At 43.5% G+C, this 24,542-nt stretch overlaps 1 long non-coding RNA gene across 1 annotated transcript in view; it reads right to left on the reverse strand.

Moving 5' to 3' along the window:
- Positions 1-24,542, reverse strand: part of LOC110567043 (uncharacterized) — a 103,409-nt gene that overhangs the window by 3,908 nt on the left and 74,959 nt on the right. The window contains exon 2 of the long non-coding RNA XR_002477501.2: positions 12,364-12,450. This is a non-coding gene — a long non-coding RNA (uncharacterized LOC110567043). The remainder of the gene's footprint in view (positions 1-12,363; positions 12,451-24,542) is intronic.

The raw sequence follows: 24,542 nt of genomic DNA on the forward strand, positions 1-24,542 counted from the left end.
GAAAAGAAGAAACCCTGCTTTGTGAAGCTTATGCCCAGGCAGTAAATCACAGAAGCTCTTCAATCACTTACTGCTTTCTCTCTCTTGCCATTCCTATTGAGTATGATGTCTTTTTTATCCCACACCGAGGGGCTTTGTGGTGTGCTACTCCTCATTAATTTGATCACAGAGGGCAGATCTAAGATGTGATTCAAGTAAATGAAGCGTTCTCCAGAAGCTACCCAGGTAGAGGCATTCTCTTCTAAGCCCTCATCCATGGCTTTGAATTCATTAGCTCAGAGGACACAGTGCCTCCAAAGAGGCATGTACACCGAGTATACACACCCTGGAGAGCCCGGTACTGCAGACTGGCACTGAGTCACCTTCTTCCAACCCAAGTTGACAAGACGCATGTTGTGTTTACTCCAATTTTCTCATTAATTTCGCTGGCTGCCTGACAGCGTCTGCCTCCCCAGATTAGAATTCTGGAATTAGACTGATCTCAATGCTGCAAGAGAGCAGCAGACCCTATGTCCTCCTTCCAGGCAGAAATCCCCATCCCCATTTTGCCAATTAAGGCAACTGAAGCCCTGCCAGGAAAGACCTTTCTAACCTGTTAAGTGTTGGGGAGACTAGCCTTCATGTGTAGGTCAAGTGCTTTGCCTAACCTGCAAGACAACCTCACCAAACCATTTCTCAGGCTGCCTGCCACTGTGCTGCAGTGTACAGCATTAGTCCAGGGTTTAGGGGTATTTTTTACTGCAGCACTTATCCAGAAGGATTAATATAATATGCCATTAATGGTTAACTGTAAATGAATTTGATCAAATTGACCTCAGCCACCTGACAGGGTCAGCAGGGATAAATTCTATTGAGGGAATGGGATTCAAAAAAATTACAAAGGCAGAAGTGCCCCAGGCACCAGGAACAGCAAGTGGACACTGGGCACCAGGTAGGGAAATGAAATGGAGAAAGGCCAAGAGAGTACAGAGAGATGGAGCAGACAACTTTTAACCACCCAACAACCGTGGGAGGACTTGAGATGTCAAACACATTTCTGAATATCCAAGCTCAGTGACTTTGAACCACCCCCTTGAAAATCTCTGACCCCATTGCAACTATCAAAAGGAGATAATAATGGCTTATTTATCTAAAGACAGAGGAGTGAATCAAAGATCCCTGGAGAACCTTCCTTCGGGAAGATTCTATAAATCAAAGTGAACTCCAGTCAATAAAGAAATCCTCTTTCTTCCCAGCCTTAGCATAATCTTTAGAGCCAGATGGACTTTGTTTTAATTCTGAGCTCAGCCACTGCATAACTCACTGGGCAACCTTAGATGGGTCCCCAAACCTCCTTAGGCTTCAAGCTTCTCATCTACAAATAAATCATAAAACCTACCTCACTGGGTTGTCAGACAGTTTTAATAAGACAATGTGTGTGAATCCCTTAGTGCCATGTTGGGCACAAAATAAACACTCAGTAATAACAGTTTAGCTGCCATGTATCATCATCATCCTCTCACACCCACCAGTGATCCTGTGTCTTTTGGCAGGTGATAGTTCAGCAAGGTCATGGTGAATGGCATGGGTTCTGGAGTCAGACCATCCTGGTTTCAAATACAGGCTGCAGTGAGAACCAGGTATGAGACCTTGGGCAAGTCATTTATACTGAGTTTCAGTTCTCTCATCTGTAAATGGAGATGATAAAAAAATGCCTTCCTCTGAGGTGAGGAATTGGGTGACTAAAGTGAGGGTGCATAGGGAACTGAACCAGTGGTGGCTAGGACACCGTAAGAGCCTAGCAAATGGGAGGTGAAGATCTGAAAACTCCCTTTCTCTTCCTCTACCTTTCTCTCTGTGTATCTCTTTCTCCCTTTGCTGACAGATGTAGTTGAGTAGGGAGAATAAGATCCAGTTCCACCAATGATCAAAGTAGATGCAAAAACCTTGCTTTTCAACCAGAGAGACAAAGAAGACCCCGTGAACCAGCTCAAGGAGCCAAATCTGGTTTTATCTGGCTCTTGTAGTAGTGTTCTGGCTTTTGGGCTGCAGTACAGAAAATTAGTTCCCCTGAAGTCATCCCCTTCAGAATGGAGCTGGGAGAGATAAAGAGTGGCTAAAGAGCTCTGAACAATGGCTAATCCTCTAATTAGCACTTCAGAGAGAAGTGATAACTGGAATCCACTCTCAGTTCTAAGCTCTAGGGAACAGCAGGGCCTGATCAACGTTTCCCTGGAATCATATCCAAAGCTCCTTCCTTCTAAGTTTGAGTCTCCCTCCCGGACTGTTGCTCTTTCCCTTTCTTTTGTCGGTGCCTCTTTCTTGTTCCCGTTGTCTAGCTCTCTGTTTCCTTCTGGCTCTCGGAACTACTCTCCTGTCCCAACCCCTGCAAATTTTCCCATCTCTTTCTCTCATAACTATCATACTATGGGGTGCTTGTATAATTAGGTGCCCATTCCTTCATTTGTGGGACATTTACTGAATACTTTCTACGTGCTAAGAATATAGAGAAGGATATGATGGGCTCCCCATTCTCAAGGCAATGGACTGGCAAACAATGGAAGGATCTTCCAAACAACTACAGTATGGTCCAGCAAATGCTTTTCCAGAAGTATACACCACACAGGGTGGGTGTATGCAGCAAGTGCCAAATTCTGACTGGGTGGGGCCCAGAGGAGCAGATGCTGAGTTTGAGACATGAGGAATGAGTCTAGGTTTTGAAAATAAATGAATTGCTTAATCAACTGTGTAGTTATTGATCCTCATTCAAACACCTGTGACTTAAACATCCATTTGCAAACAGAAACCAGCATTCCTAAACTAACTGACATATGGTGTGTGTAAGCCCCACTTTTCCCCTCCGTATGTCAGTGGCCAATAGGAAAAAGACCTTCCCCTCCTGTGGGGCTCTTTTTTATTCTCAATTTTTTTTATTGCATTTTAGGTTTTGGGGTACACGTGAAGAACATGCAAGATTGTTGCATAGGTACACACATGGCAGTGTGATGTGCTGCCTTCCTCCCCTTCACCTATATCTGGCATGGGGCTCTTTAATCCAAATGGGTGACTAAAGTGAGGGTGCATAGGGAACTGAACCAGCAAAGTGATTAGAGAAGGCACCTCTAATAGTAAGGTAGGCTCCTCACCCATACTATCTATAGAAAAAGGGGACCTATGCTTCACAATCTCTAAGCTTAATTCTTGGTGATTAAGCTAAGGTTTTCAAAATAATCCAGTGCCTTCTGTCTCCCTTCTCTCTCCCAAGCCCAGAGCTGGAGAATAAGAGAGGCATGGACCTGAAGCCAGACCTCCCCCTACCCAAGCATTGATCAGTCTCCACTCTGGACAGATGAATGGTTTGAGCACTTTCTGAGTGACAGCTCACAGAGCCAGCATGTTACATTTAAGCCATTTACATTTTGAAGCCTTGCAAGTCTGTCAAAACAATGCCACCCACTGCTGTGCCTCTGGCATAATAACTGGCTTGCACAGGGTAAATCTTGACTCAACTTCCATGTGATCAACCATGTGAATGTGTGCAGATTAAAAGAGAGAAAGAGACAGATATCTTTTTTTTAAAATCCTTAACAAATACAGGCACTTTTTGGTCCAGTTTTCTCTCTGATTCAATGTTATGCACTAGTAAATCTGGATCTGAGACAGCCCAGTTTATCTTGGAGTATTAAGGACTTAGTGAAGCAAAGAAAACTCATTCTCAGGGTTTGAAGGAAGTTAAAGAATATCCAGTTACATTTATCAGGTTAAGGATCCTAAACGCTTTATTCACTGGTATAAATGTTCATGGTGAGAAAACAGTCTTGTACCAGCAGGACAGCTGGTGTCTCCAGATTATTTCTTTACGTGGTTGGCCCCATAATCCTGAACCAATAGCACCAAGTAGCCTATGTGTTCCACCCTCTTCCAAGACTGTTTTCTCACTTTTGGCCCAGAAATGGGAGAAGAACCAGGCCCAGTGGGTCCTTACTGCAGGCCTAGAAATGGCTCCTCCCTGTGAAGTATAGAAGCACCAGCTTTGTAACTTTTCCATTTCCTCAATAAAGCCTATTCCTTATGCCATGTTAAATTTAAACCAAACCATGATGCATCATAGGCTGAGATCCAGAAGGGTCCACCTCATATGACATGGGCTTGGGGGCCATGCAGAGGTAGGCAGGAAGGGTAACCTGGTGTGTGCAGGGTGTGAACTGGAGGAAGGGGGAATAGATTAGGTTGGTGCTGCAGTTTTTGCCATTGAAAAGAAATGGCAAAACCCACAATTACTTTTGTACCAACCTAATAGTAAAGAAGAGGGGATGGTGTGCACTGGGAGTCATGGGACCTGGGACAGCAGGGATGGCTGGAACCTCTTTTGGGCAAGGCCTTTGTAGCAGACACCTGTTGTTTCTGCTTGCCTGCTTTCTTCCCATTCTTTTGGTAATAGTACATCAATGTTTCTCTGAAGAAATTGTCTTTGCCATAGCATGCAGTCTTGCAGGCCTGTAAGTGCTGGCCATTCTCTGGCCAAGGAGAGAGCTAATTCACGCCATGAGAACCTCTCAGGGATTTAAATCCTGAGCACAATGATGAGGAACTGAAAACCATGGCACAGACTCACCAGATGGAGTCCCTGGGGAGTGAGTCAGTTCTTGCCCTGGATCCCTCTGCCAGCCCTGCCTGAGGTACCCGCCTTTCCTTTGATTCTGTCAGCCCTACAGCCTTCTGCCAGGTCCCCTTTGGGCCTGAGTTAACTTGAGCTAGTCTGCAGTTTGCAAACAAAGAAGCCTAGTGACAGTCTTGAACACTGAAGTTCACTGAGTGAATGTCATCCCAGGACAAGAGTAACATCTAAATCCATGCCTTATGTTTGCATGGCAAAGAAATCAAAATTCTGTGTGCACTTGAGTGTGTTTCTGTGCCCAAATGTCCTTGGGTGGTATTCTGAGAAGCCAAGCAAATTATTTGTCACTGTCATTTGCAAGAATTGCTGTTGGTTGATAAGATTCATACCCAGCACATCCTGCAGTGCCTGTTAACAACCACTCCTCCCTGGAGCTCTGCCTGGGATCAGTCTAGTTCTGATCCTGCTCCATACTTTACTGCATTGGGTCCTGGAGTTAAGAGATACCTAGGATGATTCTCAGAAGATGCCCTTCTGATCAAAAGCCTTTAAGCTTCCAGCTCACCTGCCCACATCCAGGCAATGAGCCACACAAGCCCATCCCTTTCCCAGATTCCACTCTACTGGGTAGAAAGGAGGAAAGAACCACATGGATTGTCAGAAGCCCAGGAGACGTTGACTCCAAAGCCCTTGAGGAAAAGGGCAAAATGAGAAGTTGCTCGGTCTCTCGCTACATGATCACTGGGGCTCTATGCCTTGGTTTCGTGCATAATCAGCCACAGAGAATTTTGTTCCTCACTGCAGTGGGTTTTGCCATCAAGCATAGTTGTCTTAGACTCCATTGTCATCTTACCAAAGATGCATTCTGTACAATGCATACTGATAAGGAAATTAAATCCTTATTTCCTAGGAAATAAGGCTAGGAAAGGCAACTCAAGACTTCTGCTATTAAATATATGGTCTGATTAATAAGGACATTTTTAATCATCTTAGAATCTCAGAGCCAGAAGCAATTTTAAAGGTCATGTATTTTCCAATTTTAATGTAATCCCCTCATATTAAAAAATACATATACATAGATATGTGCATATTGAGGCACCATGCTAAGTATTTTATATGTATTGTCTAATTGATATACTCTGAATCCTCACAACAACCCTCTGTAATAACCACCATTTTTCTCCATTGTACAAACCAGGAACCTGGGACTCAGAAGTTTCAGTCATTCCCTCCACATCATGCAGCAACTATATAGCAGAGCCTCTTCAGAGAAGGTGTCCCTGTAGCTCCTAGCCAAACCTGACCAGAATGTGTGCCTTAAAATTTTCCAATAGAGCTTCAATTTTTTTTTTTTTTCTTTTTAGATGGAGTCTCCCTCTGTCACCCAGGCTGGAGTGCAGTGGTGCAATCTTGGCTCACTGCAACCTCTGCCTCCCAGTTCAAGCGAATCTTGTGCCTCACCCTTTTGAGTAGCTGGGATTATAGGCACCCACCCACCACCATGCTCATCTATATTTAAATTTTTAAATTTAATTTTATTATCATTATTTTTGAGACAGAGTCTTACTCTGTTTCCAGGCTGGAGTGCAGTAGCACGATCTCAGCTCACTGCAACTTCTGCCTCCCAGGTTCAAGTGATTCTCCTGCCTCAGCCTCCCAAGTAGCTGGGACTACAGGCCTACACTACCACGCCTAGCTGATTTTTGTATTTTTAGTAAAGACAGGGTTTCACTGTGTTGGGCAGGATGGTCTCAATCTCTTGACTTCATGATCCGCCCACCTCGGTCTCCCAACATGCTGGGATTACAAGCATGAGCCACCACACCCAGCCAGCTTCAGTAATTTTAAATGGAGGGTTTAATGTTAGAAATACCCAGATTTGTACCTTTCCCTGAAAAGTCAGAAGACCTGGCCACACTGGGCTGGCATTCCTAAATGGGAAGAATGGGCTTGAGCAAAGTAGTAGGCACCCCTTCAGACACAAGTCAGATCATGCCAATAACCTGCTTAGGCTTTCCAATGGCTCCTAATCATACTTAGAATAAAATCCAAAGCCCTCACTACAGCCCGCAGGGTCAGGCCTCTGCCTGCTGCTCCACCCTCATCTTGTCTGACTCTCTGCTCCCCCATGCTAGCATTCTTTCCAGTCCCTGTACTTAAAAAGTCTCATCCTTCTTCAGGGCCTTTGCCCTTACTGTTTCCTCAACTGGGAAAGCTATTTCCTCTAGTCTGCCCATGTCTGACCTGTACTAAGCCTTTTGCTTAAATATCACTTCCTCAGAGAGGCCTTCTTGACTCCTGTGGTAAATAGAATAATGCCTGCACCCGTCTTGAAGATGCCCACATCCTAATTCCCAGACCCTGTGAAAGTGTTACCTTACATGGCAAAAGGAACTTTGCAGATGTGATTAAGTATCTTGAGATGGGGAGATTATCCTGAATTGTCTGGGTGAGCCTGATGTAGTTGCAGAAGTTCTTACAAGAGGAGGGTAGGAAAGGCAGTGTGAGAGAAGGAGATTTAACAGCAGATACAGAGGTTGGCATGATATGTGAGGAAGTGGCCCTGAACTGAGAAATTCGGGTGGCCTTTAGAAACTGGAAAAGGGAATTTTTCCCTCCAGAATCTTACATTTTCTGTGATCCTTAAACTTCTCTAAAAAATAAAGTCTATGAATAGTAATAAGAAAGAGAGAAAAAAAAGATGCAGCCCACTTTGGTTTAAATCTGGGTCAGGCACTTACAAGTTGGGAACTGCAGGCAGGTTATTTAATCTCTCAGCCTCAGTTTACCCGGCTGTAATATATGTCACTTTCTACCCACCCCATAGGGCTGTTGTGAAAAACAAGTTAATGCCTAATATAGTTCCTAGCATCCTGTAGCAAGCACTCATAAGTGTTAGGCTTAGGGATGGGGGGAAGTGGAAATGTTGTTTATTTGTTTTCTGTAAACATTCAAGAAGCCATTGAAATTTTACATGCTGGGAAGCTGTTGCTCAGAACTGCCTGCAAAATGGAATGTCATGCAGAGAAGCTTGAGCCTCCAAGAGGAATGCAGCCCTGAAACACCTTGGCTTTAGCCCAGTGAGGTTGATTTTGAACTGTAAGAAAATATATTTATGTTGTTTTAAGCCACTAAGTTTGTGGTAATTTTGTACAGCAGCAATAGGAAATTAATAAAACTAATTATTTTAAAATACTCCCTTCCCCATCATTAGTCTCAAACTCAACCATTTATTAGTGTCCATCCATGCACTGAGCACAACTTGAAATTATTGTATTTGATTGTCTGCTTACTTAGTTTTGGTCTCCTTGACTGCTAGATTGGAACTCCCAAGAGGACAGTACCCTGTCTTTCTAGTTCATGGCTGTTATCCCAAAAGAGAGCAACTGTCCGGCAACTCTGTAGAAGCTCAGCAGATATTTACTGAATAAATTGGTTATTGAATAGTTTGTCTTATTATTGATTTCAGGTGCCCTCATTTAAGCATATTGCAGGTTGAAAATGTCACTACTCAATGGTGAAATTTACGATTGAACTCAGCTAGATGAAAGTATTTCTCTGAAGCATAAGAAACAATCAGAGATTTTAAGGAAATTAGACAGCAAGCCTGGTGACGAAACAGGCAATGTGCCCAAGATAAATTCACGTTCTGTTTCTTACATCCTTGCTACTCTCAGCATCACCTGGGAGCTTGTTAGAAATGCAGAATATCAAGCCTCACCCTGGAGCTACTGAATCAGAATCTGCATTTTAACAAGATGTCCAGAAAATCCATATGCATGTTAATGTTTCAGAATTGCTGCACCACATATTTTATTTAAGGGGGAGTGCTCTTCAGAAAAATAAGCTATAAGAGAAGCAGAAGGGGTCACAAACAAACCTCTCGAACACCGAATTGGGAAGGAAGTGGTGTTTTATTCAGCCAGAAGCTCCAGTGGCATAGATGCCTAACAACCGAGCTCCCCAGCAAAGAAAATCCTTGCCCTTTTAAAGGCTTACAACTCTAGAAATTACATGTGAAAAGGTCTTGATCCATGAAGTAGGCATGGGGTGCATGACTTAGGTGGGGATCTGATCGTGTTTAAGTAAAAACAATGCCTTCCAGAGAGATTCTTCCATACCGCATCCATGATCTATAGATGGGATTGTGGTTAGCAGTAGGGGTATTATCCTTAACCTGGCCAGTGAAACCAACCGGTCCCTCCTCTGGCTGACTTCTAACTTCTCTTTTTCAGATGCAATGTAGCAGGCTGAAGGGGAAATGGCCTTAGAAGCTGAAGAGGATTAAGGGCCTCCTTCCTCACAAGTATATTTACCATGGGCAGATGCAGCAAGCACTATCAACCCCATCAGAGCCTGAGTGAGCCCTGACCCAACAGCTCTATACTGCCGTATCCCATCACCTGCTCACTAGGCTGAATTCTCTGTGAAACCAGACAAAGAGGTGAGGAATTTTTAGGTACCCACAGGTTCAATCAGAATTAGGCTTGGACAGGGGATGAAACCCCTTCCCACCAAAGGTGATGGTGGTGGGGTCTGGGTTTATTGACTCCTGCCCTGCGTTATTCTGCCAGGGAGTGGAAGAAGCTAGAAACTACTGGAAGCCTCTAGGTAACTGGGTCGGGAGTAAGCCTACTGAGCTACTGCTACCCAGAAAAACTCCTCGAACCACCCCATGTGTTCCTACAATAAACGTTTGCTAAAGAAATGATTATAAGTGCAGATGGGCCCCCATATGCATGGATTCACTATCTGTGTGCTTCAAAAAGCTCTTGTCAGTCCTTTCCAGTGGCCAACACTCAGTGCAGCATCTGGAACATAATAGATATGTGATAAATGTCTGTTGAATGAATAGCGAATCCACAGATAGTCTGTTGGGAAAGGTGAGCCATATTGTTCTTAGAGTACCTACCATTCTCCATCTATATTGGTAAGTCCTTTGAGTAGCAAATATCAGAAACCCAACCAAAATATGCTTGAATGAAAAAGAATATATAAGAGCACATGAGTACAGTTTGATTTGAGGGTGCAAATTATATCCTTGTGACCTAATTTCTCTTTTTAATTTCTCCCATAAATGACCTTATTCTCAGACAGAGTCTCCCTTGGGCCACAATAGAGCTGCCACTGCTCCTCACACCTCTCAACTTCAAATTTATGAACTCTCAATGCAGGTTTCATTGGTTCCCACTACGTAAGATTCTCATTCCTAAACCAATCCCCTGGGAAATGCAATTCAGTAATGGGTTTAGGTCTGGTCTTAGGTTTCCCACCGGCTGTATGGCAGTGGGGTGATGGCTGTTGTGCTTGAACATTCCTGGAAATAGGAACACTTTGAGCAACAGCTTGGAGAAATGAAGGTCATATGCAGAGAACAGTGAGGTCAGAATAAAGTTGGAAAGAAAGGTGAGGGTCAGATTAGGAAATACCTGAAACTTCAGCCTAAGTAATCTGCCTTCAGGGAGGCTACAGATTATAAAAATTAAAAATATATACCAGGATAAACAAACTGTGGTACATCCATACAAAAGAATATTATTCAGCAAAAAAAAAAGAAAAAGAAAAGAAATGAGCTGTCAAGCCACAGAATGACACAGAGGAACCTTAAATGCATATTGCTAAGTGAGAGAAGCCAATCTGAAAGGCCATATATTACTGCATGCTTTTAAATAAATGGCAACTGGAAAAGGCAAATCTATGAAGACAGTGAAAAGATCAGTGGTTGCCAGGCATATGGGGAGAGGAAGGAGGGGAAGAATAGGTGGGGCACAGGGCATTTTTAGGGCTGTGAAACTATTCTATATGATACAATAAGGTAGATACATTTCATTACACATTTGTCAAAACCCATGAAGGTACAACACCAAGAGTGAATGCTGGTGTAAACTATGGACTGGGTCACTATGATGTGTCAATGTAGATTCCTTATTTATAACAAATAAACCACACTAATGCAAATGTTAATAACAGGGAAACTGAGATGGGGATAAAAGGGTATATGAGAACTGTAATTTCTGCTCTGTTTTTCTGTAACATTAAACTTCTCTAAAAAATAGTCTATGAATAGTAATAATAAAAGAAAGTGAGTGAAAAATGCAGACCACTTTGGTTTAAATCTAGGTTAGGTACTTACAAGTAGGGAGCCCTTAAGCAGGTTATTTAATCTCTCAGCCTCATTTTACTCAGCTGTAATATGTACCTATTAGTACCCACCACATAGAGCTGCTATCAAAAACAAGTTAATGCATGAAGAGCCTAGCATAGTTCCTGGCATCATGCAGCAAGCCCTCATAAGTGTTAGGTTTGGGGGTTGTGGGGGAGGTGTCTTTTGTTTTCTGTAAACATTCAAAAACCATTGAAATTTTCTCTGCTGGGAAGTTGTTGTTGAGGACTGCCTGCAGAATAGACTGCCATTCAGAGAAGTTAGGGTCAGGAAGATAAGTTAGGACATTATTTTGAGAGGAATGTGGACACTGTAGTAGAGACAGAGGAGGTAATGGCAGAAGAAGTGTTGATTAATGGGGAACACAAAGAGGGGCCTTGGAAGGAGAAGAGGGTGCCTTGAATGAAGACCAGAAATATTGAGAGTTTGGGAGAGTAAGCAGTGGAATCTTAAACTGAAGAAAGAACTGTCTAGATTACTGAGATCATCTACCCCTTCCTCTCCGGCTGAAAATAATCTTCACGTCTGACTGCCATACAAGAATCCTAACATCATTTCCTTTCTCCAAAGCAGAAAGTGGAGTTTTACACAGAAATTTACCTGCTAGCTACACTGCTGCCTTGACATTATAAGTGGTACCTGCCCTTCTGTGTCAGACATTTCCCTCAAATAAGAAAGTGACAAGCTCCCCTAATGGGTGTTTGTTCAGGTGCTCAACCAAGTGAGAACTCTGCTAGAGGTGGGGAAAGCTGGTGCCTGCTGAAGACAAAAGGAACATCAGTAACAAATATATTCAGAGCAATTATCTTGGGGCCCTCCCACCCAGTGTCCCCTCCCTTAACCAAGCAAGGTCTTCAGGAGGAAGGCTGAGCTCTGGCTGTTGTGCCTCCTCCCTGCCTCCTGCTGAGTCACCATAGCAAATTGCAGCAGACAAATAGAGCAGCCTCAAAATTGGCAAGATCAGGTCCCAGGGAGCACAAATGTTGGCATTCTCAATTTGAAAATCTGAAAATTTCTATTTGTAAGACAAATTGGCATAAGACTCTCATAGAAGAAAGAATAAAGGTCATGTTGACCCACCTTGCCATCCTGTGATTGAATCCCCTCTGTCATGTTGTTGCCATGTGGTTCCCTAGCTATGCTTCAAGCTTACATCCAGGAACAGGGAGCTCACTGCTAAAACAGGGCTACCTAGTTAATTCAAGGTCTTAGAGCTAACCCACTAATTTCACAGCTGTGAATTCAAAGCTCCATGAGTAAGTGGCTTGCTCTTAATCACCAAGTGAGTCAGGGGCTGACCTTCCCATGGATTTTAGAACTCTTGAGTACATTCACTGATGGTTAGAAGGATGGGTTCTCGTGGTGTCAGGAAGACCTGAGGGCAAAACCAATCTATTGCCCTGGGTCAAACCATTTTTCTTTTTAAGTTCCAGAAGATTTTTGACTAAAATATAGGGACAATAATTGTACCTAACTTGCTGGGTTGTCATAAGGATTACATGAGAAAATTATACATCATACTTGACACAGTGCCTGGCACATCATACACGAGCAATAGTGGCAACTACTACATATAATTGGTAGTAATTCTGCTTATGTTTACCTGCCATTCCAGTTGAGCATCAGAAAGTCGTATTTACCATCCTGGCTCTGGACTGCGCATTATTTGGTTCTGTGTGGATCCCAGGGTCTGAAAGAGAGCCAAGATGAATAGGGCCTTCCAAAAAGACATGCTGACAAGAAACGACTCAAGGTGGCCTGGAGCTTCCCCTCCCTACCAACCCTGCAGCCTGGAACCCTAGCCATACTGCTCCCTAACTGTGCACGGTACCGCCTTTGAGCTGACCCAAGCTGCCTCCCCGGCGATTTCCATAAGAATACCACTTATCAGCACCTTGGACAGCATATAAATTATTCTGCATCTCCAGGTAACGGAGGTGTCAATTTCTTGACGTGATATAGGGTTGGTGGCAGCAGAAGTGGTGCAGAAATCTTCTTTCCCTGTAACCAAATTCCTAGGGAAATTGAACATACAAGAGAATAAAGCACTCAAACTGAGAATAAAACCTCCCATATGTCTGGTTTTTATTCTCCACTTCCCACAGAAAGCCTAATGCTTATCAGAAATTTGGGACAGAAAAAAACAAATAAGGATGGTACTCATTCCAAAGAGAGTGATTGGAACCAAGTAGGTGCATTTCACAGGACTGGCTGATTTGCCAGCTCCCTCTCTGCGGCATTGTTACAATTACAGCTATTCTTGGGGATGTAATTCATTATGGACCCCATTATTCCCAAGAATCAGAGAAGAGCAAAAATCAGAGGTTTATCATCTGACTGTGGTATGTAGAACACAGAAGGCTACCTGTTTGGCACATCTGGGTGGCAATCAAAAACCAGAGCTCAGGGACAAATACATATTCCACTGAGCTTTTCCATCTACCCAGAAGAAATGATGCTATTTGCATCAGAGAAAGAAGGCTGCTGGCCCTTCTGTCAGCCTTCTGGGCAATTTTTAGTCATTTGGCCAACAAAGGATGAGCTGCTGCATGTAAAAAAAGAGGGGCATAGTCACCTTCACTCCCAGAGCTCAGAAGAAGGAGGACAGTTACTACTATGTACCAGCATTGCGTTAGACATCTTATATGTGTAGGAGTAGTGTTATTAAACTCCACTTAGCAGAAGACAAAATTGAGGCTCAGAGAGGTTGTTTAGGATTCTTTCCATGACAGAACTCAATTTTTACTGGCTTAAATGAAAAAGAGAATACATTAGCTGAAGTAACTCAAAAGTCTAGGGGTAAGTTGGTCTTCAGGTATGGCTGGATAAAGGAACTAAAACATGTCCTGACAGTCCACGGCTTTCCTCTGTGTTGCCATCTCCACTACTTCCTCCCCCCTCTCCACAGCCCTGTATATACACACACACCAACGTAAGCTCTTGCTCTTGGTTGCAGGATAAGGACCACAAACTCCTGGCCTTGTCCTTCTAGTCTAGCAATCCCAGTGGAAATAGAGCTTCTTTGCCTCAGTAGTTCCAGCAAAAGTCCCAGGACCCACACCTATTGGCCTGGGGTCAGTGAGGTGGAACAAGCACTGACTGGCCATGCCTGGTTCAAGGACCCATAGCTGGAGCTGGGGGAAAGCCCAACACTCTAATATCACACTGGTTGAGAGATGGAGCAGGGGTGATTCCTGATGAAATTTGACTTGCAGCTTCAAAAAAGGGAAGGGAGACAAGCAGACAACAAAAACTAATATCCGTTATAGCCACTCTGGTGACCAGCAGTTGTGTTCTTCCCGAGATCACATGTGTATCACTAGTACACATTTGGCTTTATCAGGCTTCTGCTCTGGGACCATACTACACTACTAACAGAGATAATATGTTATGTTCCCAGTGGGTTCCAAAGGAGAAGACCAGAAAATTATGCTAGGTAATTGAGATTACAACCTAACGCCTTCTCCAATTCAATCGTTTCCCAACCCTGGGCTGATTGATAATCAGGAAGAAAGTGATCCGGGTTGTTCTGATGAAAGGATGTGTAACGTATTATCCTGCCCAAGAAACCCACATATAAAAGATTGTGTCCCTACTGTGTTTAAAGTTTTATGTAATACACTGAGTTCAGAAAAAAAAAATGACAAGGAATAAAAAAAAGGACTATTTAAGCCACTATTCTTGCCATCAGGAAGTAAGGAATAATTAATTTTTTCCCACAATAATAGCAATTGCTAAATGTGTACCAAGTGATTTACACACGCAGTTTCTTCATATAACCTTCACAACAATCCTGTGTGGCATCTAATATTAAAGTAGCGATTTGATCCAGGCTTAGTGATGTTAAGTTGCTTGCCTGGTATCCACAGCTAGCAAATGGCAAACCCAGGATTTGAACTCAGGTGTCTCTGATTTGAAATTAGTGTTCTTGACCACATGCAAAAAAAAATCTCTATGAACCCCCATTCTTGCTAGGAGACAAGGTAGTTTCTTAGAGAAGGTAGCATTTGAGCAGTGTAACCACATCAGAAACTTTTGGTTGTAAATGACTGATTCCATTCATACTGGCTAAGGAGAAATATAGGAGTTGATTTTTGTTGTGGTTGTTGTTATTGTTGTTGTGTTATGTAAGTGAAAACCCAAGGAGAGATGGAAGTACAGGCACAGGCTGATCCAGAATCACATGTGATGTCTGCAGGACTCACTCTCTGTCTCTCACTTCTTCTTTTTTCTCTAAGGCAGGCTCTCACCTCACAGTGGCAAGATTACTAACAGCTTCTTGAAGCTCATATTCTCCAAGCCAAGCCATCTCAATAGGAAAACGGCATCATTATTCTAAGAATGTCATCGGGACAAGTTCTAGACCTTAGTCTTATTGAACCATCTTGAGTCATGTGCCCATTATGGTAGCCAGGGATACACTGATTGGCCATCTCTGGAGTCAGAGGCAGTAGTTCAAATTCACTAGAAGCATATAGCATAGATGAGAACAGAGGAAGGTGTTTATATATTTGCTATTACCAACAGAAGAGTAAGAGATATTAAATTGGTAAAAACAACTGATGGCTGCATTACTTATCTACCGTATTCAACAAACCACCCAAAATGTGTAACTTAAAATAACCATTTGTTTAGCACAGGATTCTGTGGCTGGCATGCATCTGTGAACAGATGCCAGGTCAACTTGGGGCTGATTGGTCTAGAACCCTCTGTTGGGATAGATTGCCTCTGTTTTGAAAGGTTTCTCAGCTTCCAGGAGGCTAGCCCAGACTCATTCACACGGCGACAGAAGATTTCCAAGAAAGAAGAATTTAAGCCCTTTTCAGGCCTCCATTTGCATCACATTTGCTAACATCCCACTGGCCAAAGCAAATCACGTGACTAAACCCAGAGTCAGAATTGGAGGGCGTGGCAAGGGGACATGGATTCAGGGAAGTGAAGAATTTGTGGCCCTGCCTGCCATCTACCACTATGGTATTTTCAAATAGCACTCAAACAATGTCTAGCATATAGCAGACCCACCAGTCAAATAAAATATTGTCACATAAATGACAAGAATATGATAAAGGAAGAGAAAATAAGGCCTCAGGCAGAGGAAATAGTGTCTGCAAAGGTCCCAAAGTGGTAAATACAGGCTTATTTGTATACTGGTGAGTCTACATGCTGTGGCTGAAAAACGGAATAGAGGAGCTCTGGGTTTAAGGCCTTATTAGGGACGACTATGGGTGCCAAGCTTAGGATTTGGATTTCCATTCCTATGCATTGGGGAATTGTTGAAGGTTTTAAGCAGTGGTATGATTCAATTAACAAACTCTGAGCAGGGTTTTAAAGGGTAGCTTTAGGCAGATGGCCTTCTTTAAAAGACAAAATCTCAGGGAAAGGAAGGGACAATGACATCTGTAAAAACACGGAGACAGAACAGCTGCAGAATCTACTCTTCTCCAGTGGGCCGCAAAACTGGGTTTGGAAGTTATCTTTTCCTTGGCATGTGCCAGATCCTGAGCTTCCTTCTGCCTCCCCAACACTAGGAGGACTTGGAGACACTCTGCATCCTGAGCACAAGGCAAATGCTATTTGTTTTCCTTGACAGCTTGTGTGTGGCCACCCCAATACCTGGGACCAGCTGGCTATTTGTCCGAGATGTTTTTTGATGGGTCTTTAATGTGCTAGATCCTCTTTGGGAACAAGATTTTTCCATGCAGGTGAGGAAACACACACACACACACACACACACACACACACGAGAGAGAGAGATGTGCACATATTTATAAACAATAAATGTAAATAAATGATATATAATTGCATATATGCATATATAAATAAATATAGAGAATAATATATACTAAGTTCCCATCTACTGCTCCGTTCTGAAATCCAAACCTCCACTCACAGCTGACCTATCATAGCCTTTGACAGCCCCTCCCATGAGATGCTAGGAAGCAAGTTTATTCTGCAAGCTTCCCAGCAAACACCAGAGGCCCAAGCACCACTTCAAAGTGTCATTTCTTTGTGCAGAACCTCTCCAAGCCCAGTCACAAGCCCAGCAGGTTCTGGACATGACTGAGATAGATCATTTTGGTTCCCTTATTTGCCTAAATGTGTGTCTTGCCTCTCAGTAGGAATGCTTTACACTGTGGGCTTTTTGTCAGTTTATTTGTATGTGTGTTTTAGCAAATGAAATAAATGCTGGCCTGCAGCAAACAAAAAACCCAGAGGCCACAGGTGTGCTTTTTGAGAAACAATAAGGCTGGGTGCAGTGGCTCATGTCTGTAGTCCCAGCACATTGGGAGGCCAAGACAGGAAAATTGCTTAAGCCCAGGAGTTTGAGACCAGTTGGGCGACATGGCGGAACCCCGTCTCTACAGAAAATACAAAAATAAGCTGGGAGTGGTGGCATGCACCTGTATTCCCAGCTTCTCAGAGGCTAAGGTGCTTGAGCTCGGGAGATCGAGGCTGCAGTGAACCATCATTGTGCCACTGCACTGCAGCCTGAGTGACAGAGCAAGATCCTGTTTCAAAAAAAAAAAAAGTGAGAGAGAAGCACCATGTTGATACACTGAAATCATATCCCACAGTGATCCTCACAACAGCACTGCTGAGTTTACTGTGGTGTAGGCTTCATCCCTGACTTCAGCTCACTGAGGCCAGAGGTAGCACCTGCAGCCCCCAGGAGCAGGATTTGGAGCTTGCAGGTGCATGAATTGCTGCAGTTGCTCATTCACACCCAATTTCCAACTACTGATGTCCGCTGAGAGAGAAGGCAAGATGATAGAATAGTGCAGGACCCTGTTCTAAGTACTTTATATATTCGAACTCATTCAGTCTTCCTGAAGAAATTGAGACACAGATACATTTTGAGACCTGATACAGCAACTCACACAGGTTGATGGTAATGCTTTTCTTTTTTTCATGATTAAATACTCAAATTTAAAATTGAAGTTAAAAATAAAAATAAGTGTATATTTTAAATAAAATTAGTTTAAATAAATGGAAGACTCTAATATAACTTATTGGAAAGAGTAGCAAACAGCTCAAACATTACCTTTGCATCAGACCTTCAGAACATCATACACCCTGTCTGCCCTCTCCACTACTGGAGAAGTGTGGTCTCCCTACCTCGGGATCCCCCTAGAGAGGCCCCACACTATTCCTGTGGCATCACTTCTAATACAATGATCGTCACCATTTATGTTTCTGTCTTCCTCAGTAGAAGTGAGCTTCTCAGCACCTAGCACAGTGCCTGACACATAGCAGACACTCAACACTTGGTTGAAGACAGAAATTTATTAGAGTTCCTAAGTTCTTGCTGGTGCTCATAATTGCAATGACTATGAACAAATCATTGCCTGGTCCAAATCATTTCCTGTTTCCACATAAAGGAAAACTTTAGTTGCCTGAGTGGTGGTAAACTCAGAAAAGTTGTAGCTATGGAATTCCAAGCTCAGAACCTGATCTAGGAGGGCATACCTGCTTGGCTGTTGGCAGGAGTGAGCCTTCCCAGCCCACTGCCCATCATCAGCAGTGTCTGGAAGTGGAAGCCCACCTCTGCACCCTCGCTGTGGTTCTGTGGCTGTCACATGCAGCACAGAGGTGTAAATGAGTTAGCAATGGCACTTCCCTAAATCATTGCATCATCCAAAGACTGTGAGGTGGCAGCTGGCATCTTTGGCCACTACTGTGGACGAGGCAGCGTCTGTTGCTCCAGGCACCCAGCTGGCTCTGTTGTGGAAAGACTGGTGAGGGCTGCCTTCCTCTTGCTGTTTGTCTTGGCCAGGAGCACTAAGCAGGCAGGAGAGGGAAGTCATCAGTGATACTTGGCTTAAAGCTGATCATATCCCCAACACTGGGAGTTGGGGTTGGGGTGGACAAAGAGATCATCTGTATTCCTGATGTTTTCATATGAGATATTCTATGCAATACCATCTGGGTAAACTCCAAACAACTGTGACAGTTCCTTATTCTGTGACCTAGGGAAAATTACCAGATTTCTCTGATTCACAGCTTCCTTATTGAAAAAAATAAGGCCTGAAAGAAAGAATAATAAGTACCCAAAGTTGTTTTAAGATTCCAAGATGAGAAGCCAGGCACGGTGGCTTACACTTATTGTCCTAGCACTTTGGGAGTCTGAGGCAGGGGGATCACTTGAGCCCAGGAGTTCAAGCCTGAGCAACATGGTAAAAACCTGTTGCTAAAAAAAAAAAAAAAAAATTAGCTGTGTGTGGTGGCATGCACTGTGGTCCCAGCTACTCAGCAGGCTGAAGTGGAAAGATAATTGTGCCTGGGATTTCACGGCTACAGTGAGCCATGATCACGCCACTACACTCTAACCTGGGCAACAGAGCAAGACCCTGTCTAAAAAAAAAAAAGAAAAAGAAAAAGGATGAAATGTATAATCTCCATCCTCTAAATACCTGAACTCTGACTTCTCTCTGCAGTCACTGACCCTGGTCACCTACCTAAAAAGTACTCCCCAGACCCTCCCTATCAGACTGTCTTGTTCTGTTTTCCGTGTAGCACTTATCATGGTCTAAGCTCTTGATTAATTATTTGTTTGTAAGATATGTTTGTTTGTTTGTAGACAGTCTCACTCTGTCACCTAGGCTGGAGTACAGTGGCACAATATCAGCTCACTGCAACCTCCACCTCCCAGGTTCAAGCAATTCTCCTGTCTCAGCCTCCTGAGTAGCTGAGACTACAGGTGCCTGCCACCATGCCCAACTAATTTTTGTATTTTTAGTAGAGACAGGGTTCCACCATGTTGGCCAGGCTGGTCTCGAACTCCTGACCTCAAGTGATCCGCCCATCTCGACCTCCCAAAGATATATGTTTTTAAATACTTGTTTAGGATATCAATTAAATTAATTCACTGTTAAGTTGTGTGCCTCTCTACCACAAGAACCTAAGTTCTGTGAGGATACAGACCTTGCCAATGTTGGTCTCTGCTGTTCTTCCAGAACCTTGGCCAATGGCCAGAATGTGGTAGGCATTTGAAACATAATAGTTCCATAAATGAGTAAGTGAATGAATGAATATCAACTCATTTTATAAACTCTAAAATATCCTTTAGAAGTTATAGGTTATAATTACTACTAAAGCCATACTAGAGGCTGCAACTAACTTCCTGTATCTGAGAATACAGAGAGTGATTAGGATGGTCTCCTAGGGAGAATGGGGCTTGGGGGCAGGTAGAGAGTGGTACAAGTAAAAAGGTACCCATGAGTTCAGATGTTCACACAACAAGCAAGAAGAGTCTATGGAGAAGATTCCTGGGGGACAATGCCTAGTACATAGAGATTCACCCTCACCAAAGTCATCACCATCATGATCATCATGGCTACCAAGTATTGAATGCTAACTGTTTGCCTTACACCACAATAAGAAAGGAAGGAGACTGGGCGCGGTGGCTCACGCCTGTAATCCCAGCACTTTGGGAGGCCGAGGCGGGTGGATCACGAGGTCAAGAGATTGAGACCATCCCGGTCAACATGGTGAAACCCCGTCTCTACTAAAAATACAAAAAATTAGCTGGGCACGGTGGCGCGTGCCTGTAATCCCAGGAGGGGAGGCAGGAGAATTGCCTGAACCCAGGAGGCGGAGGTTGCGGTGAGCCGAGATCGCACCATTGCACTCCAGTCTGTGTAACAAGAGCGAAACTCCGTCTCAAAAAAAAAAAAAAGAAAGAAAGAAAGGAAGGAACCAGTATTTATAGCAAGAAAAGTATCTACTTACTCTTAATATCATTTACACACTTATATGCATTCACACATATAAGTGTGCACACACACTTAAACACACACACCATCTGTTTGAGGTTGAATTCCTCCAAAAGAAGACTCTGAGACCGAGATTGGGATGCATATAGTTTACTTGGGAGGAGATCTGGAGACGTGATGGTAAGGGAGTGGGTTAAGAAAGACAGGGAAGGGAAAGGAGCCAATACTGGGTATATTACTGAGAGGGTGACTGCTGTGAGTACCTGGGGTTCAAATCTTCTGAATCTTCAAGTACACAGTGTAGAACATACCTCAGAGTTGCCCCATCCAAGGAAAAGGAAATTAAGGTACTATATTAGTCCATTTTCATACTGCTATGAAGGAATACCCGAGACTGGGTAATTTATAAAGAGAAAGAGGTTTAATGGACTCACAGTTTCACATGACTGGGGAGGCCTCATAATCATGGTGGAAGGCAAAGAAGGAGCAAAGGCACATCTTACATGGTGGCAGGCAAGAGAGCGTGTACAGGGGAACTGTACTTTATAAAACCATCAGATCTCATGAGACTTATTCACTATCATGAGAACAGCTTGGGAAAACCCGCCCCCATGAATCAATTACTTCCGACAGGGTCCCTCTCATGACATGTGGGGATTAAGAGAGTTACAATTCAAGATGAGATTTGGGTGGGGACACAGCCAAACCATATCAGGTACTTATCGACCACTCCCATTCATCACTCAATAGAGTGGCATTCAACACCTAGCATTTCTGGCCTGCCCATTTGTAGGCTGCATGAGGTCTTCAGGCAAGAATAATGTCTGCTACCTGCTACACCATTTCTGGGGATGGATCTGGACAAGATCTGAAGTCTCAGTTGCTGTGGAACTTACGTGTACTATACCTCAAGACAACATTAAGTGATGGACATAGGACACAAGCTTGGAAGTGGGCAGGCTAAACCCAACTTCCTCTATTTGAGAATGCAGAGAGTGATGAGGAGGGTCTCAGAGGGTGCATGGGGCTTGGGGACAGATAGAGAGTAATGACTACGTGGTAGCCCAGGACAGTCTTTGAAGGGAAAAAGAGATGTGTATAAAGAATTTGATGTAAATTGCTGTGCACAGCATGGTATAAGCCTTCTCTATCTCCTCAGTAAAATACTCAGTAAAATTTATGTTGCTTCTTAAGGTCATGTACTACACTTGAGGGGGATTGGGGCAGAAAGAGTTGATCAAATACAAAATCCTGCTTTGGTGCTGATTCAGATTGAACAAAGCAATGGCACATGGAGACAGCCAACATCTGAGTAACACATGCATATTCTCTTTTTCTATTCTTTTTTTTTTTTTCCCCAGAAAAGAGGGCTTGCTCTTTCCCAGGCTGGAATGCAGAGGCACAATCATAGTTCACTATAACCTTGAATTCCTGGGTGGTCCTCCCACTTCAGACTCTTAAGCAGCTGAGATTATGGGCATGCCACCATGCCCAGCTAATTTTTTAATCCTTTTTAGAGATGGGTCTCACTATGTTGCCCAGGCTGGTCTTGAACTCCTGACCTCAAGTATCCTCCTACTTCAACCTCCCAGAGTGCTATGATTACAGGCATAAGCCACCATGTCCAGCCTGCATATTTTCTTTTAATCCTCACGATTGTAGCTTCTCTATATTAGTCAGCTATGGCCACAACAATACGGCATAACAAACTGCCCCCAAAACAGAGTGACTTACAATAAAAATCATTTTCTAGTTCAGGGTCTGCAGGTTAGTTTGGGAAGGGCTCAGGTTCAAGCCATAGGTTATCTCCAAGCTGATGATTGAGTTCTAGTCATCACATCTTCCATGCGTGTCTTCTTTCTCCTTAGACCAGACACTATAAAGTACTTGTTTCAATGGTGGATCATAGGATGTAAGAACCAAACCAAACCTTGGAAGCACACCACGGCCTCTACTCATACCAAGTTTATAACATTGGCCCAAGCAAGTCACATGGCCAAGTCCAACATCTATGGGATGAGAAAATATACTTCTGTGCACATGTATGGACTGCACAGTCACATGAAAGATAGAGGGTTTGAAGAATTGTGAACAATTCCATCTGCTACAGCACCATTTTATCCTCTAGGAGAAGCCAAGTTCATTTCCTTGAACAATCCTTAAAACAATCAAGTTGTTTGTCTGATGCACCTAAGTTTGGGACCAGCTTTGATGACAAAGCACATATGTTTAGTATGCTGAACTCCTGTGCTAGGTGAACCAAGCCCCTCAGGGAGCTCACTTAGCGGTGTGCAAAGCACCCAAGTTCACCAGAGATCACCTGTCTGCTCAAGGTCACGCCACTGGTTGGTGACAGCACAGACCCTAGAACCTTGTCCTTCTGTTCCTTGTACCATTCTCCCCAGATAGAACCATGTGCATTTGGCTTTAAAACATCACTCCCGAAGATTTCTCCTCTCTGAGGAATTTCAGTCTAGCCAGAGGTTTCCAAAACAGGCCCAGGAAACCCAGAGGTGACAAGCAGTTCCGTTTTCACTTCCTTAAAATTTATCCTAAATGTGCCTACTCTGCCAATAGTATCTGCAAAAGGAAGGAGGTGAAGTTCACACCATTCAATGCCTTGGCTGTTGCCATGGAGCCCAGCCAGCCATCAACATGCCAGCAACTCTGCTGCCTTTGCAATGGAATCAAAGAAGGGGAAAATAATCAGCGGGGGAGCAAACTCTTGTTTAAATGCAAATACCTTTGAGAGGAAGCAATTGAGGGAAAAGAAATTATGAAAACCCCAGTAAAGAATATGGAGTCGGGGCTAAGGCTGATAAGCCATGCCATTCCCCCAGCAGGATAGTACCCGTTCCATCTCCTGCCAAAGCAGGAAACGTGTTTTCAGAACCAATTTGCCAGCGTTACACATCCTAGTCACCCCTAACAAGGTTCTTAGAATGGAGCGGAGAGGAGTTCCTGATGGGCAGAGAGCTTGTCAGAGCTGGGAAATGCTGACAGGAGGGCTGGGCTGGTTTGCACTAAAATTTAAAGTGAAGGAAATGAAGGTGGACAATTGGGCCCCAATGGGAGATTCTGAAAGACATATCAGGCTCCCCAAAGGAGTTCCCCAGCCCAGTGGTGCTCAGCTCTTTCCAATAAGAATGATAGTGTATTTTCATTTGCTAATCTTGTTTCATTAAAAATAAACAACCACCCATTTTTAGCTTAAAATGTGCTAACGCTCAAGTGTTTAAATGCAAAGGAGATTATATGTTATAATTATATTGTATTGAGGATTATTTTGTCCTGTAACCTCTTAAGATGCTTTGCAACTAAAAGACATTTTGTGATTCTAACTCAGGGAAAGTGGGCAAAGCTGGCAGACTTGGGGCGAGAGAAACTGCTGAGACAGTTCTGGTGCCTGGAAGCTCTGAATCACCATCCCTTTCCACCCCATCCCCCAACACTCTATCCTGAGCCACTGTTGGGCTGCAGGTGTTACATGCAGGCACATAGGTTGAGGGTCTGTGGATGACCTCAACCCACTGTTATCTGCAAGTACTGTAGGAAAAGATGCGGATAAGAGATGAGGAGAATTATGTCTCCGGTCCCTGAGTTCCCACAAGGCTTCTAGACATTTCCAGGCAGCTTAGCATCAAGGATATGATCTTCCAGAAGGATTCCTGTAGTTTAGCAAAAAGAGCACCAGACTGGGAGTCCAAAGACCAGAATTAAAATCCTGGCTCTAATATAATCCAGCCATGTAATATGGGGGAAGTCATCTCACCGCTCTTAGCCTTGGCCTCAGTTTCTATATCTGTAAAATGGGGTTGTTGAGAGAGCTAAATTAGATTATCAGGTTTTTTCCTACCACTCAAGGAGCACTTATTAAAGGTTACAAACTGGCAAACTGCAGGCCACATCTTGGCCACAACTGTGTCTTAATTTGTCCTGCATAATATTTTTTAAAAATGCAAGCCAATGTATAAAACTCAGGCAATTTCACATAAAAATCCAGGTTTCCTGTGAAAAAAAATCAGACCTGGCAACACTGGGACCTAAATGTTATAGTTGCTGGAGTAAG

Source organism: Aotus nancymaae, unplaced genomic scaffold, assembly GCF_030222135.1.
Source record: "Aotus nancymaae isolate 86718 unplaced genomic scaffold, 86718_ANA_hifiasm-v0.15.2.pri h1tg000064l_1, whole genome shotgun sequence".
Lineage (NCBI taxonomy): Eukaryota > Metazoa > Chordata > Mammalia > Primates > Aotidae > Aotus > Aotus nancymaae.